Raw genomic sequence first — 17,747 nt, forward strand, 5'->3', positions numbered from 1 at the left:
TTAAGACACTGAGGCATTTCATGGAAAATAATTACAGTCTATTTATTGACCTGATTCTTTACATTAAGAAGTGACCAATATGCATAAATGAGTTGGTCCTATTGGCAAAATTGGCAACATGAAAAAGTTCACAAAGAATTTGATGCCTTATATGCTCTGCCAACTCGGTTAAAGAAGTTCCATTATTCATTTTTTATAATAAAGGAGATGGTTGTTAAGACATTGTATTGGCAAGTTGGGCAGCTTTACAAAAACACCGATGAAGAAGTTATGTTGTATGTCTCCTGGCTTTTTGTTTAATTATCAAAGAAACTAAAACTACCACTAAAGTTTCATATGGATGGAAATATATTGATCGATAATTTGTCTTGGTTTCTAAAATGAAACAAATTATGGATAAGCTTACCAATATTGACAGATGCTTAGATATCATCGGCAAGTTTGTGTGCTTTCACAAGTTGCTGAATTTGTTAAAATTATCGAAAGCACAATCCACGGGCAACATCATAAGTTATTATACTTTGTAAAATATAGTCAAAAAAAGATCACCTATGAGCAATGATGTGAAGAAGTTTCAAACTCTTCAATAATTTTTGTTATCGATAAGTTGGCTAAGTATACGAAAATGCCGATACCTATATGGTTGAAAAGTTAGTTGTTATAACTAATTTGAAGATTGTTGCAAATCTCCACCATTCTCACTAAGAACTTGACCTATGGAATGCCAAGATTGCGACAGAAACAAAATCAAATGGAAGGAATGTCGGTGTTTTGTGTTGCTTAGAAAAGTTGTCGATATATGTTGTGGAGGATACTTGGACTGTTGATGACTAAAAGAAGGTAGTTATTATAACTACACGAGACACAAACAAAACACCATGGTCGTAGGATATGCATAAAATAGATTTGTTGAAAAGGCTTCAAAAAAATTTTAAGCACATGCAACCAGGTAGTTATAAACTCGAGCTACATGACCACCATCCTTTTTGTCTGTAACAACAATGCTCAGAAGTTGGTAGACTTTTCTGTCACGATCTATGCCAACATCCTCCATGCCCGTGATAATATGGGAGCTTCGGAAAAAGTTATGGACATCTACCGAAGCATAATGGTGGGAGATTTAAGTTAGCTATTATAGTTGGAAATGCTCTGGTAGAAATGCAAGCAAAATTTGTAAGCATAAATGGAGTATACAGATTGTTCGACAGAATGCCTCAAAGAGACTTCATCTCATGGAATGCTTGATTGTGTATTTTGCACTAAAATGGATTAGTCGAAAAGGCTTTCAAAACTTTCTAGAGTAGATGTACATGACATATGTAATTGGCAGGTACACAGGCCAAATCTTTGTCGATATCCTCTCGGCCTGCGAACAGGAGATTTTGAACAATATATGGACATCCACCAAACCACGGTGCACGAAGATTTTTGTCAGGTATATGGTTTGAGATGCTATGATTGAATTTCTTGCAAAACTTGGAAGTGTACACAAGGCAGGTGGAATATTTGATAAAATGCATCAAAGAGATGTCATCGAATGGAACACAGTGGTTAAAATATTTGTAGAGAATGCACCAATTGAAATCATTGAAAAAGATTTAAAAATTTGTAAGCAAATGCACTTGGTAAGTGTCAAACAGATTCCAAACTTATTGCCATTTCTCCTTCATAAGCGCAATGGAAGCTTCAGAGCAGGTTATGAACACCCATCATCGAATGCTTTAGTCACTATTACCCTGACCGATATACATGTAAGATGTGGAAGCATAGACACGACACCAAAAATGTTTGACATGCCGCATCATAAGAGAGGTCATCCCATGTAACATAATGATTCTCAAAATTTGCAGTGAGTGGATTTATTGAAAAGGTTTTAGAAGATTTTAAACAAATACAATTGGCGTCATCCTCACTCATAACAAGTTTGGTTTATTTTCACCATGGTCAACTGATGCATTTGATACACTATTTCACCCGACAAGGAATGGGATAAGAAAAGCTTCAAAAGTTATGACTTTAAGTGAATTACTACATTGCAAATACAATGTGTATGCGTAAGTTCAAAGAAATTATTAAGAGATATGGGCTTGTTATTCAATGAGGATCTCTCAAAACTAAGTATTCTAATGTGTATGTTGATGTAAAGTTATTGAGATTCATGATGAAATGACATTACACATGCTAGAAAGTCAAAGAGCATTGGCTATGCCAAAGGTTGCAGGATTTGAAATGTAAAGTGAAATGTTCACTAGTTTTGTGTTGTGCAACAAAGAGGAAAAGTGCAATCAATGGTCAATTTCAAGGAGGTCTCCAAAAAGTATCAGAGGCAAAATACATGGAGATTGTAAACTACCTCAACAAGATGAAAAATCTCATCTCTTTCAAAGTCACAGGCTTCAAGATCTCATTTTGTAAAAGTGTCGCTTATTGTAATTAAAGTTATCTTTTTGGCTTACTTTTGTAAAAGTTAGGTAAATCCTAACTTATCTTAAAAAAGGTAGTTATCCCAAGTGATTAAGTTAGGTAGTTATTTTAAGTGATTCTCCTAGGTAGTTATCCTAAGTAGTTACACAAAGTAGTTACCTAAGGTGGTTATTCAAAGTGGTTATGAGTTGGTTATCAAGGTAGTTATTCTCTCAAGCCTATAAATACAAGGGTTTTTCTTTGTAAAGGAAGACTCTTACAAGGGGTTGAATATGGATAAATTCTCAAAGAAATAGATTGATGACTTTTGTATTTACACTTTGTACAAAAGAGTTCTTGAAATTGTATAATTTCGTGAAAATAATAAAGGATGTGCATTTAGCTCGTATGGTCTATATGTTCTTCTTGGGTTATTGTTGCTAATTTTTCATATGTCAAATTAGTGATACCTTTGTCTATGTGCAAATCATTTTTCATCTATTGGCATGCTTATGATCCATGCAATTGATGTAATGAAACATTATCAAGCTTTGTTGTCTTGGTTTTGATGTGCTAGAGTTACTCATCTCTTCGTATGTTGAGATATGTCACCCTTCTTTCATCATCATTGCAATTTAACACTTATTTTGTACTTAAACCCCCTTTGTAATTGTTATTCATCGTGAATCTCAATTGTGTATTCGTATGTCTACCATTGGGGTTTTTTTAATCTACTTTCATTAATTTTGTATTTTCCTTCCTTTTTGTACTTTCAGGTAAAAAGTACACAAAAATCCCCAAAACCCCCCATCATACAAGGGAAATGCCCCTCTCAAACACAAAGGAAGATTGCAGTTTGATTGCAATCTCTCCAACTATTGGAATAGTTGTCACTTCTCTTTGGGCGAACATGGTCAATTTTGAAGGAGAATTCGCAGTGACAAATTTGTTTACCAACAAATTTTTGGCGACTCTGCTAGGGAGCAAAATACTAGTGTGTTTTGTTCCTCAAAAATTCTAAGGTACCTTCTTCAGAAATGAAGGTTGGTGACTCTATCTCAAAGATCAAATTAAGAAGAATGGTTTGGTACAAAGGAAAGTTGGAAAGTGACAATGAAAGTGATGATGAAGACTATTTATATCAAAAGAAGCAAGTTCCTGATGAGCCCATGCAATTTGAATTCTTGAAGAACTTTTATGGTGGCATGTAGTTTACTCCTGATAAGATTCCCCCCTCCTTATGTCAAGTGTTGCAAGATATTGAAGAAAAGGATGGAAAAGAGATTGGTTTTCTTTCTTATGATCATTTACCCAAATCAACAACAATCAAGAAAGATGAAGATAAAAATGATCTTTCTCTTGTACCAGTTGCTCAACATAAATAAAGTCTTGATGATCCTGAACAAGTCAACTTCTTGAAAAATTTCTATGGTGGAAAGCAACTTGATCCTCATAAAATTCATCCTTCTCTGCTCCAATCTTTGCAAGTAATTGAATAGAAAGAAGGAAGGGTAAAATTGTTTCTTGCTCATGATCATTCACTTGAACCAGAGGTAAACAACAATAATGATGAAGAAAAGGATCCTTCTGTTTCACTTGCTGTTCAAAGAAATCAAGATCTTAATGATGATGAACAAGTTCAATTTTTGAAAAGATTCTATGGTAATAGGCAACTTGATCCTAACAAAGTGTATCCTTCCTTGTTTCAAAAATTGCAAATAATTGAACAAAAAGAGGAGGGAGAAAATTATTTTCTTGAAGATGTGCACATTCTTGATGAGATGTCTTGTGATCCAAGTTTTGAAAAAGATCCATCACATTATGCATGTGTTGGGGAAGATTAAGCCATATCGGTTCACAAGGATACATGTCAAAAGAAAGATCAAAAGAAAGTGTGTGAAGAAGAAAAAGAAGATTGCATCTGTGTATGTCATGAGCATTATGAAGATTAACACAACAAGGAAGAAGTCTTCTATCAACTTGAAAATAAAGAGCTGGAAGATGATGAATCAAATTCTTTTCAGACATGCATGCAGCCCAAGCTTGAAGAAGATGACGAAGAAAGAGCATCCCAAGATGAATCTCAAGTAGTCTTTATTCCCAGTTGGTTTCTCAATGCTCTAGATGATGACTTTCTTTGTGGACAAGACATTCCTATTATTCCATCACCAACCAATGGAGATGATGGTAGCATGGATAATGTCAAATTTTTAGTTACTTCTGAGCAACCTTTCATTACCACAACCAATGGAGAGGCAACTACAAGTGAAACGTTACAGATATCTTCTTTTTCTTTAGAATTGGAGACCTTTACTTTTGAAGGTATTGATGAACTTCCAGATCAGCTTCAAGCACAAGGAAATGAATCATCAAGTTTACATTCTTCATCATGCTTTCAAATTGAATATGAAACATTCAAATTCATTGGAAACAATAATAATAAAGAAACATTGATAAAGGAGGTGGTTAATTAGCCAATTTTTGAATCTTTCCATTTTGATTACATACTTTTAGAAACTCCAGAAAAAGATTATTTGCTCTGTGGTGAAGGTGGCTACCTAGATTCTTTGAAACCATCAAGTGGATCTATTTCTACAGATATTTATAGAGATGTAGATGTACTCCCTTCTTCTTCATTCTCATATTCTATGGAGAAAGAGTTTTCTGAAATTCTATTGACAAAGGAAGAGGAAAGTATTTTGATAAAAGATGATCCTATGCTCCTTGAAGTTGACAATCAAGAAGAAGATTCAATCATTGTATCTACACAAGTGTCTTAAAATCACAAATTGTATAAAGGATGTCCAATTCGAGCGTTAATTTCATCCAATCCAAACTATCAGAGGGATCTTCAGATAGAGGATATTGGTATGCTTGAGAGTATTCCAAAAGTTGCCAATAATGTTCAAGGTGGTACCAATTTGATTCAAGAGAGCCCAAAAATTTATGATGAGATATGGTTGTTCGGTTCGTTGGTCAAAGATATTTCTCATTTTATACATGTTCATCTACTCAACCTATGGAGCTTACAGGTGTCACATGGATGCACATCAATTTTCAACAAAGGTGCCTATTTCTCTCAGCCTATGAATGGTTTTTTATGACCATCTTGGAGAAATTTGAGGTAGGCTTTGCCTACCAAGTACATATTTTAGTTTTGAAGTTTTGGTTGTGTTCGTCCCATTTTTGGTGTGTGTTCAGTCTCTCCAGTAAGTCTCTCTTGTTGTCTCCTTCTTTTTGTGACTCTATTGCCCAATGCTTAAGGCACTAATCCTTTCTGAAGAATTTGGGTTCATCTTGCATCCCTTGCAGTCCTTGTCCCCAGTCAGAGCCAGTTGTTAGCCCCAATTTTAAATTTGACAAATTTGAAACTTTGTGTCAATAATCATGAAACTATCTAGTCTATGATACTCCAAGTAGTGGGTTTATAGACATTAATTCGACTTTAACTTTGTGAAGTTTTAGGAAAAGCTGATGCATTATCAAGATGAGTCAATTGGTGTTTTAGCAATCAATCAGTAAAGGTGTGTGAGTTTGTTAAGACACTGAGGCATTTCATGGAAAATAATTACAGTTTATTTATTGACCTGATTCTTCACATTAAGAAGTGACCAATATGCATAAATGAGTTGGTACTGTTGGCAAAATTGGCAACATGAAAAAGTTCACAAAGAATTTGATGCCTTATATGGTCTGCCAGCTCGGTTAAAGAAGTTCCATTATTCATTTTGTATAATAAAGGAGGCGGTTGTTAAGACATTGTATTGGCAAGTTGGGCAACTTTACAAAAATGTTGATGAAGAAGCTATGTTGTATGTATTTGGGATTTTTGTTTAGTTATCAAAGAAACTCAAACCCTAACCCTACAATGATTTACGTGGGAAAAACCTTTCAGGAGAAAAACTTCACACTCTAAAAGTTGACCAATATATTATTACAAAATCAATAGAATACAATATACTTGCAAAATAATCTTGTCATAGAAGTGCCACCAACCTAAGATCTAAAGGTAACTCAATAGCTATAAGACTCTTACACACAACCTCCATCTCACAAACCTAATATATAAGAGATGAAATACATAGAACCATGGAATGGTATTACAAAACCATGAGCTAAAACCACCCAAAAAGTGGTGCACAAATTATCCAATCCAAGATGCCCTATGATGTGTCAAAACATACACCAACACATGACTCACTTTTACAACTCATTTATGTATCCAACACATTTTTATATCTCCCATTTCAGGAGACCCAACTTTCAAAGGCCATAACTTTTGATTTGGAAGTCTGATTTAAAAATTGTTTGAAGTGCCATAAATCTCCTAAAGTGCTCTATCAAGCTATAACCTGCTAATTTACATACAACCAATTTTTGTCCCAAAAATACCAACACATTTTTATATCTCCCATTTCAGGAGACCCAACTTTTGAAGGCCATAACTTTTGATTTGGGAGTCTGATTTAAAAATCGTTTGAAGTGCCATAAATCTCCTAAAGTGCTCTATCAATTTATAACCTGCTAATTTACATACGACCACCTTTTGTCCCAAAAATACCTCTAAGGACTTTAAAATTGGCTTTGAAACATTCAAATAAAACATTTGAAAATGAAAACTTAAATATCTTCAAGTTTAGGTATGATCTTCCAATGTAAATTTATTCGCATACTTATTTAGCCAATCTATAGATTTGGGGAAAATTTTAAAGTAATCTATGCTCAAGTGTAAACTTACTATAAATATTAACCTTATGTAAATGAAAGGTCAAGATACCACTTGCCTATCAAAATTGATGTCAATATTTTTCTATTACATGATTCCACTACTTGTCCATTTTTGCCTTCATGATTGGGTTATCTATTCAATCCTAGAACAATTATGTTAAGATTTTTATTCCTAAATTCCCAATTTGTGTCATTTTCAGAGAATAACTCTCTCTACTTGACATGCATTAGAGAAAAGTGTAGTAATTATTTTGAGTTAATTAGGATTAGTCATTTTATATATTGCAAAAATAATGGAATAGAAGTTACCAAGTATTCTATATTTTTTCTCTTTTCAGTAAGCAATTGAATCCAACAAGTTTCATATATACCTATGTGAAGTGATTTACATGAAGCATTGTTACTGATTGGTAATTATGCATAGATGAGTGTATATACCCTAAGTAAGGGCTGCCCACTTGAGGTACATTATCGCTCTACATTTTAATTGATTTATTTTTGCATTCATTTTTTGGTTAAATATAGTTAACAATTCATTTAGCATTTACTGATAAACATTCATTGTAGAACTTTCAACTAAACTTATAATTCACCTATATTTGTAATTTGTAGGATGATTACTAGCAATATTCTTTGAGCCTTTTAGTTATTTGTTAATTTAGTAATATTTACCTTTAGTTATTTGTGAATTCAATAATACTTACCTTTTGATTCAATCATCTGTATAATTTATGAAAGCATGTTAGCAACCTTAGAAACCTTTGTGTACATAGAGTATAGGTCTTGTCTTAAGTGTATGTCTCTAGTTGATAATTTATCATAACATTTTACGATTAATGGCTACTTAATATAAGATAACCTTGCCCATTAAGTAGAATTGCATGACCTTACTGCTCCATATTATTGGTTGCATTGGTGACAATACATTTTTGGCATTGTTGTAGTGGGTGGTGCTAAGCGATGAGAATATCTAGTATTTTGAAAATTATTTCTTATTTTCTCAAATATAGTAATTTTTTTTTTCAAAATTTAGGATTTATAGACACCATACCAAAAAGAAAATTTCTATGAATACCTTGTAAGAAAGGTGGAAGGTGATAAAAAATTGTTGCATGAAGAGAATAAGATAATATTTATGGAGATTTGTTCCACAATAGACTTCTCATAAAGACAAATCTATAGAAGTTGTAGAAATAAGAGTAGTCCAAGCAAGTGGATCTTTGAGTCTTGAGTTACATTCACTTTAATCAACTCCATTACATCAATCCCCTCCATTAACCCTTGACTCCAGTACTAGATATAGTTAAAGTTTACTACTTTTCTCTTCTACTTCATTTCCTAATTCTCATTCTCCCTCATACCCTCGCACACGTCAATCATTGGGAGATGAATCAATTTAAACATTCCACCTAGCCAAAATTTTGCAAAGCAAACACAATTATCAAATCAAATCAAAATTTCCAAAATTTTGATTCATCTCCCGAGGGGGCATTATCACCATCGATTATCAAATCTGGGGCATCACACATCAAATATGGGGCACAACATGAAAATCCATAAAAACAACATTGATCATAAAATCGCAACGACACATCATTTTCTTTGAAATAACATGTGCACACACGTCACTTCAAAGAGGGGCAAAATGTAGACGTATAAAAATGACCATATTCCTAAATGAATATTTTATGTTCATTTCTCTATTTAATTAAATCCAATTTAATTGAATAACCCACATTCCTCTATTTAATTAAGTAAATTACTCAATTTATTTAAATTAAATTCACTATACCTCTTTTGCCATTTAATGAATAAATCCTTTTATTCAATTAAATCCCTTCTATCCACTTTTAATTAAATTCAAATTTAATTAAATAGTCTACCCTAAATTAAATAAATATAATTAATTTGATTTCCCCAAATTGCAACCAAAATTGAATTAAATTCATTTTATTCAATTAAATCCTATTATCCCTTCATCCACTTGCAAAATCCTACATCTCCCAATTGCTTCCTAAACCCTATTCCTAACCCCTTCTAGACTCTTCTAATCACTTCTAAATTAACCTAACCCATTTCCTAAACTTTGTCACATCCCTAAACAAAGGGAAGTCACTTCTCAAACCCTCAAAGTCTTTGAAAACCCTTAAAGGCTTCAACCACTTAACTTTGAAATTCTCCCAAACCATTAATGGTTAACTCAACCCTCTAGCATGATTAAAGAATTTCCCTAAACTCAACCTCCATGTAACCCAAGGGTCTCATCAAGCATTTATTGCTTTGACCATAGTTATCTTTTTAACCTTTGCACAAGAGTTTATCCTTTGGGTAAAAGCTTTATCCAATGGATAACCCTAACTTAACCTTAACCCTTAACCCCTAGGGTAACCATGAGGTCTTCTCAAGCATTTAATGCTTCTTACATCTCCTCTCAACCAACCTTATGTTGACAATTGTCACCATTTCATTGGTGCCAATTGTAAACATGGATTGACAACTTTCAAACTCAACCCTTGATTAACTCTTTCAATCCTGACCATCCATTGCCCTATTTTTGCTATAAATAGAGCTCTCATTCCTCCATTTTCATAGATCCAAGTCTTTAGCATCACACTTATACTAAAATCCATCCAAGCTTTAATATATCATTTTATGCTCATCATTTAGTCTCTCTTTTCAATAGGAATTAATCTAAATATGCATGTTTAGAGTATTTTCCTTATCAATTAGCTTAATCATAGACTAATATAGCACACTAGGATAGTCTTGTTACTAATATTGTCATCTTATAACTAGTTTATTGCATTTATAGAATCATGCATAGCTTAGGATGCATTTCATCTTAAAATCAACCAAAGCATCCCTCGTTCTTGCATTTGTCATCCCTAAACCATTTTACTCAGTGATCTGAGAGAAAAAACATTGGTTTGAGGGACCTTGTAAGATAGATAACCATGGAACCATCCTTGGGAAGTTGAGTCATCCTTCATGACTCCAAAACTTGCACCAAGAAGTCTTGTGAGTGTGTGAGCAAGGCTCCCTAGAACTCCATTTTTTTCACATTTCAAGTTCTATCGACCCACTTTTCCCGCATACACAAGCAACTATGGGGAACATTGGTGGTGAAGTTGATTAGCCTCCTAAAATCACTACTTTTGAATTCTTTATATCCAATTATGCAAGGAATGTTGTTATGAAAAATACAAGCTCCTCATCTCTTCCTAACTTCTATGGCCTAATGACATAAGACCTTGATACATACATATTTGAATTAAATATTCTCTATAGGAGCTATTACTATACAATAAATGCACATGGATTAAAACTATTTCCAACCATGCCAAAAAGAAACAAGATGACACAAGAGAAAATATAGCAAAATATTTTCCAAACTATTGCTTGAAAAAATGATACCACAATTGCCAAAGGGTGGAAGTCATAGAAGATAGATATGACCAACCATAATTTAAGGTTTTGGAAGATGAGGATGGTTAATTGTTCTACCTTGTATAGTGAAAATAATGAATTCAATGACAAGCTATCCCTCATGATTCACTATCTTGCAATGTTTATTTCTCAAATTCTTTTGCGAACAATTCTTCATGGTTTAATCAACCTTTGTCATCATGGATGAACTATGGGCCACCAAGATAGACACCTCCTAAAAGAGTTTAGACATAACAACAATACCAATCACAAGAAAAAACTAACATTAGTAGTTTACACAATCTTCATGGCAATAAAAATAATGGTAGGACAACCAACTTTGATTTAACCCCAATGTAGGCTACTCATGAGAATTGCAAAAAATTCTTGTACAACCATCTTTCCAAACCCAAATACTCATACTCCTAATCCACTAAGAGCTACACAATTACCAATATAGCCTACACCTAATTTTAACTTAATAAACTTCAATAGGCTTATTCTAACGATGCCATCTAATACTTGACAAATGTTGTTTAGATTGGTAATGTTCAACTTCGTTTAGGAAAAACCCTATCCACTCCTACATCACTATTGATTATGGAAATTCCCAATAAGTGATTGATCAATGATGTCAATCCGTAATTAAACCATCTAAGTCGAAACCCTAAGCAATAATAACTTATCAATAAGGAACCATTATGTCTAGAAAGATTGAATACAAGGAAACGCGAATATGAACTTGAATTTGACTTCCTTGGACAATTGAAAAATGCATGTGTTGAATTTTTTTTATGGGTCATAAAATATGTCCTAATTTTTAGAAAAATAATATGAGAATTATGCCTAAAGAAATTATACAGTAAAATAAAAATATCCAAACCATCCACATGTTGGGGATATGAGTTTATTTATATTGTTATTGATGTCAAACTTGTTGTCATGGAAGATTGCTAATGTTAATGTTGCAGTTGTTCGGTAGTGTTTCTAGTGCAACTGTGTTCTATATTGTATAACTATTTATTTCCTAATGTGTACGATCAAAAAATAAGTGTTTAGATGCTATTCTAATATCTGATGGTGATATTGAGCAATAATATCATGTTTCTAGAAGGTGACAGTGGTGGAAGTAACAATATATAGGAAAGAGAATTTAAAGTCCTCAATGGGAGAATGCCCTACATTTCCTCCAATTTTTGAAGATGATGGCTTGTGGTTCAAGATTTAATGTATATACTCTATGGATTTTGGACTACTATGTTTTAAAGTTCTCAACTATTCAGGTGTTGATTGTTGCAGTTTGGTGATAATGAGGTTGTCTAAGAGGACTAGTCTGAAGAATGCTTCACATTACTCTGTAGTGTTGGTTCAAGTGTTGCAGCTTGAAGGATATGTTCATATTTCTTGTGCAGGGTTATAGTTTAGAATTCAGGTGTTGGTTTTCTTTTCAAGTGAACATATGTTGATTTGTTATTCAATGTTATTTGTTGTGTTGATCTTTGGCTGACTTAGTTGGTTTATCTTTATAGATCATGCTCTTTTGATTTGGATATGCATTAGAGATTAAGTTAATGTGTTTTTATGAGTCTTACTATGGTGTGTGAAGAGCTGCAATGAGTTATTTCATGTTTTTGGGTTGACTAGCTAATGTATTTTATTGTTATCTACATGTTATGTTTGATGTTGACTTTGGAGGATGTGTTCGTGTGTCCGATTATTGGAATCAACTTAGGAATACATGGTATGATGTATTTGGGTTCACTTTATCTCTTGGAGGACCACATTTAGCAAAGTTGATCATGGTGTTCGCCTTTATGTAATTCATGCTTATTCTGTCAGTAGTCGACATAACAAAGGGTTTTGGTGAACAAGTCGATACAAATTGATATGCAGATGTTTGAATTAGGGTGTGGATTGATTGAGGATAATGGAGAAGCATGTGTGGAAGTAGATTGGTGAATATTAGTTTGTGATGTGTTTATGATCAAGAGATCATATTTAGTTCAACTCACCTTTTCTATATACATGGTGGAAGATAGTGAGTCCTTTTGGAAACCTGTATCTTGCCCTGGGATTGTCCATCTTGGTATTGCAGGTCCTTTGTCTCTTAACCTAGAGTAGTGAGCTTCAGTATGCAAGTTCATTATAACTTTACCTAAGGCTGTGTGTCCTAGCCTACAAGTCCAAATCAGGAGCATTGAACTTCCTTGTCCTTGAGCCTTAAACATTGTATTCAGTTATTCATATTGTGTGTTATTCTCACAATGGTTTTTCCCATATGGCACAAGAGTTTAGTTTCAAATCACCAAATTTTGATGGCACAAATTATTCTACTTCGAAGGCATGGATGAAATATCATTTCAATTCTCTATTGCTTTGAATATGGGATATTACTAAGACTGGTTAAAGTGCTTTGACTAGTGGTCCTTCTACTTTGAACGATGTCAAGAATCATGAAAGTAATGCCAAGGAAAGCAATGTAGATGTTAGTAGTTTGTTTGACTTAGAGTTCTTGAAGGTCATGGGATGAAAATCAACAAAGGAAATTCAGGATAAGTTGAGCAAAATTTATGAAGGAGATCAAAAGACCAAGCAAGTAAAGATTTAGAAGAATCTAAAGTATAGATTCTAGACGTTGAGGATGTCTAAAGATGAGAACATTGAAGGTTACCTACATTGAGAAAATGAGATAGTAAGTGCATTTAGTGGTATTGGTGGATAATTGAAAGAAATGGAAGCTCTGAGAAAAGTAACGAGGATACTACCTAGATCTTATAAAACAAAGTTGTATCCTATTGAAGAAAGTCATAAAATGGATACATGTACCTTGGATCAGCTCTATGGGTCACTCTCTTCCTTTGAGATATCAACATTTTTTAGGAGCTACACAATGTCAAGAAGGAAGATGCATTCAAATCCACTAAAAATATTGAATATGTACCTTAAAAAAGAAATAATACGAATGATGTTGGAGCAAATTACATGAGAAGACTAAAGAAAGGATTTAGAAAGTACAAGGGAAAGTTGCCCTTCAAATGTTTTAATTGTGGGAGAATAGGTCATTATGTTGCTAGATACTTATAGGTAAGGTAACTATAAGAGACTTAATGATAATAACTAGAGAAGAGATAATTATAGAAGAGATGACAAAAATTAAAGAATAAATGACTAAGACAAGCCTAAAAGGAGTTTTTGTTCAATGGAGACCTATTACTCTAAAGAAGAAGATTAGGATTACTCAAATGATGAATTATTATTTCTGGCCATAAAAGAAAACAATAGTGAAAGGTTCAACACTTCGCATGATGATAAAAAAAGCGAAAGATCAATGACTATGAAGACTGCACTACATGCAAAAGTGGAACCTAAAGCTTGGATAATTATTTTTGAATGATCAAATCATATGACAGGTGACAAAAGGAAGTTTATAGGCTTTGAAAATGATGATGGTGGGTCAATGAAGTTTGTTGGTGAGGAGGCTGCACCCATCGGTGCTAAAGGAACCACATATATTGATGGTAAGCATAAGGTAGATGATGTTTATTATGTTAAAAGGTTTGAGACACAATCTTTTGAGTGTGAGTTATATGTGCACTAAGGAATACAAGCTCATATTTCATTGGTTTAGATGTAAGATAAAAAAGGAGGTTCTGGAAGGTTAGTTGTATAAGGTATAAGAACAAATGGCAATGTCTATGATACAAAGAAAAACAAATGAAGTAGTTGTTTGTTGTTGTAAAGTAGTGAATATTAGTTGTGGCACAAAAAGATGGGACACATTGTGAACCAGTATGTGGACATAATGACATTGTATGTTGTCAATGATGTCAATATGTTGAAGAGGTGTGAACCGGCATATGTGAGAATCGGTATAACACTGTGAACCGACATTTGTGCCAAAGTGAAGCGGTGTGCTTGTTCATGATCAACCGACATATAGTTATGGGAACCGGCATATGGAAGTATTGTATGACTACCAGTTGGTATTCTCAACTTTAGGGTTTCCAGTTGATGTGCTTCAAGCCTGTGTGGCTGAACTGGTGACATTGTGTGATGAGTTAGCATTGTAAAGAAGAACAGATCGTGTTGCCATGTAAGCTTGTGTGCATGAAGGATCTTGCATGAGGGAGATTGTTCCCATCTACCTCGAGAATGTGCGAAGTCTATAAAACGGTGATAACGTGTGATGGGTTATCAACCGCTATAAAATCGATGGAAATGGATGATGGAGAATGTCTTGAGTTTGGATCAAGATCTGCTACATTTAATGCAGAGTGCTCAACGGTCAAGATTGAACTGTTTGAATTCCTTAACCGAATAGGTTTAAGGTTTAGGGTTTATGCTACCGACCTATCTGTTTTCCTATAAGGTTGATGTTGTGTCTCTTTCTGAGGTTGTTGGCAAAAGTTGTGTGTGTGTATCCAAGAGAAGGGATACACGATTCTTGCCAAACCAAAAGGAGAGAAGTGATACCTGCAGAGTGTAAGTGTAGAAGGTCAAGAGGAGCTTAAGCGGATCTGCATTGGCATTGAGTGCTATTACCAGATCATTGTAATACCTGTTGATCTCTAACCACCTCAACAGTTGGAAAATCCCTTAACAGGGTAGCCTTAACCGGCTTGCTGAAAATCCTTTAACAGGGTAATTCAAAGCTACTAAGTTCGGAATCCTTTAGCTATTGAGTTCTTGAAATCCTCTAACAAGGTAACCTTTAATAGGGTTTAACCCTTAACCGGGTGATCTCTAATAGGATTGGTTCCTAGCAGAACCTTTTGTAATGTCTCTAACCGGACAAGGCTCCTAACAAAGCGGACTTCTAAAGAGTTCAAAAAAAAATTGTGGATATTCATCCCCACCATGGTTTTTCCTAGTTGGGTTTCCATGTGAAAAATATGTGTGTCATGTGTGATGCTTTGCTATTGTCTATCAAGCATATGATGGTTCTATGTTTTATGCCTATCAATAAAACATGTTGAACTAGATGTTATTATGATTTGATGATAGATTACCTATTTATGCATAAGGGTGAAATGGTAGTGTAGTCTTGAGTTGAGTGAAAAGCTAAGTAACCAGTTAATGCTTGTCTCAGACATTCTTATCTTTACCGGTTGCACTATGTTTCAAACCGGTGTCACTGTCTGCCAGTCATTTGAAGTGTCTGCTGTCAAACCAGTTTTGGACTGTATTTTTGTCTGTACTAATTCACCCCCCCCCTCTCAGTACCGGTTTGGTACTATTTGCTCATCATTAAGTTATCACTCTACACATGCTATGAGAGATTTGCCAAAAAATATCAAACCTACCACTATAATGTGCAAGGAATGTTAGATGGGAAAGAAAAAAGGAATAGATTCAAGAACAAGTAGTATTCCACTACAAGACCTTTGGAGTTGATTCATACCGACCAGTGCAGACCTACAAGGACAAGAGGACTAAATGGTGAAAGGTATTTTATGTTGCTCATTGATGATTATTCTAAAATGTCATGGATTACTTTCTTAAACAAAAATTTAGAAACACTATATAGATTTAAGGTGTTCAAATCTATGGTCGAGAATCAAATAGAAGCTAAGATCAAATGTTTAAGGTTTGATAGAGGAGGAGAATTTACACCAAATGGATTTGATATATTTTGTGAAGAGCATGATATTAGGAGGCAATTATCTGCACTTGGGGCTCCATAACAGAATGGAGTTGTTGAAACAAAGAATATGATTGTTGTTTGAATGTCTAGATTTATGTTGAAAGATGCTAACCTACTTAATGTGTATTAGAAAGAAATTGTTCATATTGTTGTATATATTCTCAACAGGATACAAGTAAGAGTGAATCACACAAAGAAACATTATTAACTATCACATGGAAAATCACCTCTAGTAAAAAAAATTAGAATTTTTGGAAGCAAGTGCTACATCAAAAGAATGAAGAAGATTTGGGAAAGATTGATGCAAGATCTGATGAAAGAATATTCTTGGGACACTGTACAAGAAGTTAGACATATTGATGCTACAACAAGACACTAAAGAAAATTGTGGCATGTACAAATGTTAGAGTAAGTGAAGAATGGAATCAGGTTACATCGAAACCTAAGATTAAGATAGAAGACACCCCTATTAATACAAAAGAGAAGGACATTCCAAGAGACAAAGAAGAGTAAAATGTAGATTAAGAACTTGAACAAGCACCTAATACACCTACAATGTATGTGTAGAAAGATCATTCAGAAAATCGGTCATTGGAGATAAAAATAAAGGAGTTCAGACTAGAAGAAGGCTTGTTGATAAAAGTGAACAAGTAAACTTGTGTTTCTTATCTAAGGTGGAACCAATGACTTTTGTAGAGGCTAGAAAAGATGATGGATGAATGAAGGCAATGGAAGAAGAGTTGAACCAGATAGAAAAGAATTACACATGGGAACTGGTACCTAGAAAAGTGGATAGGAATGTGATAGGAAGAAAGTGGGTGTTTTGGAAAAAGATGAATGAATATGAAGAAGTCACGAGAAACAAGGAAATACTAGTTTCTAAAGGTTATTCAGAAGTCAAAGGTATAGATTTTGAGGAGACATTTACTCTAGTAGCTAGGATGGAAGCTTTGAGAATATTTCTTGCATTTATTGCTTACCAAAACTTTAAACTATATTTGATGGATGTCAAGTCAACATTACTACATGGAGAACTTGAAGAAGAGATTTATATTGATCAACCAGATGGGTTTCATTTGTAAAAAGTATGAATATAGTATGCAAACTCAAGAAGGCACTTTATGGACTCAAACAAGCTCCCAAAGCTTGGTATTCAAGACTGGACATATATTTGTTGCAACTAAACTTCAAGAAAGCTACCACATATGTTAAACTTTATTTCAAAGTTGAAAATGGGAAACTGTTGATAGTGTGTATATGGTGATATAATTTTTGGTGGAGATGAATGTGTCTACAAGAAGCTCACAGAAGAAATGTAGAAATAATTTGAGATGCCAATGATTGGTGAGTTGTCATTTTTCCTTGGTCTTCAAGTAACATAGAAGATGGTATTTCCATTTCTCATGAAAAGTATATCAGAGAGATGTTGAAGAAGTTTTGGTATGGAAAACTGTAAGCCAGTTGGAACCCTATAGTTATTTGTTGTCATTTAAGAAAGGAGGATGAATCTGCAGAAGTGAATTAGATGCTTTTTCAAATCTATGAT

The sequence above is a fragment of the Cryptomeria japonica genome, chromosome 5 (assembly GCF_030272615.1).
Source record: "Cryptomeria japonica chromosome 5, Sugi_1.0, whole genome shotgun sequence".
Lineage (NCBI taxonomy): Eukaryota > Viridiplantae > Streptophyta > Pinopsida > Cupressales > Cupressaceae > Cryptomeria > Cryptomeria japonica.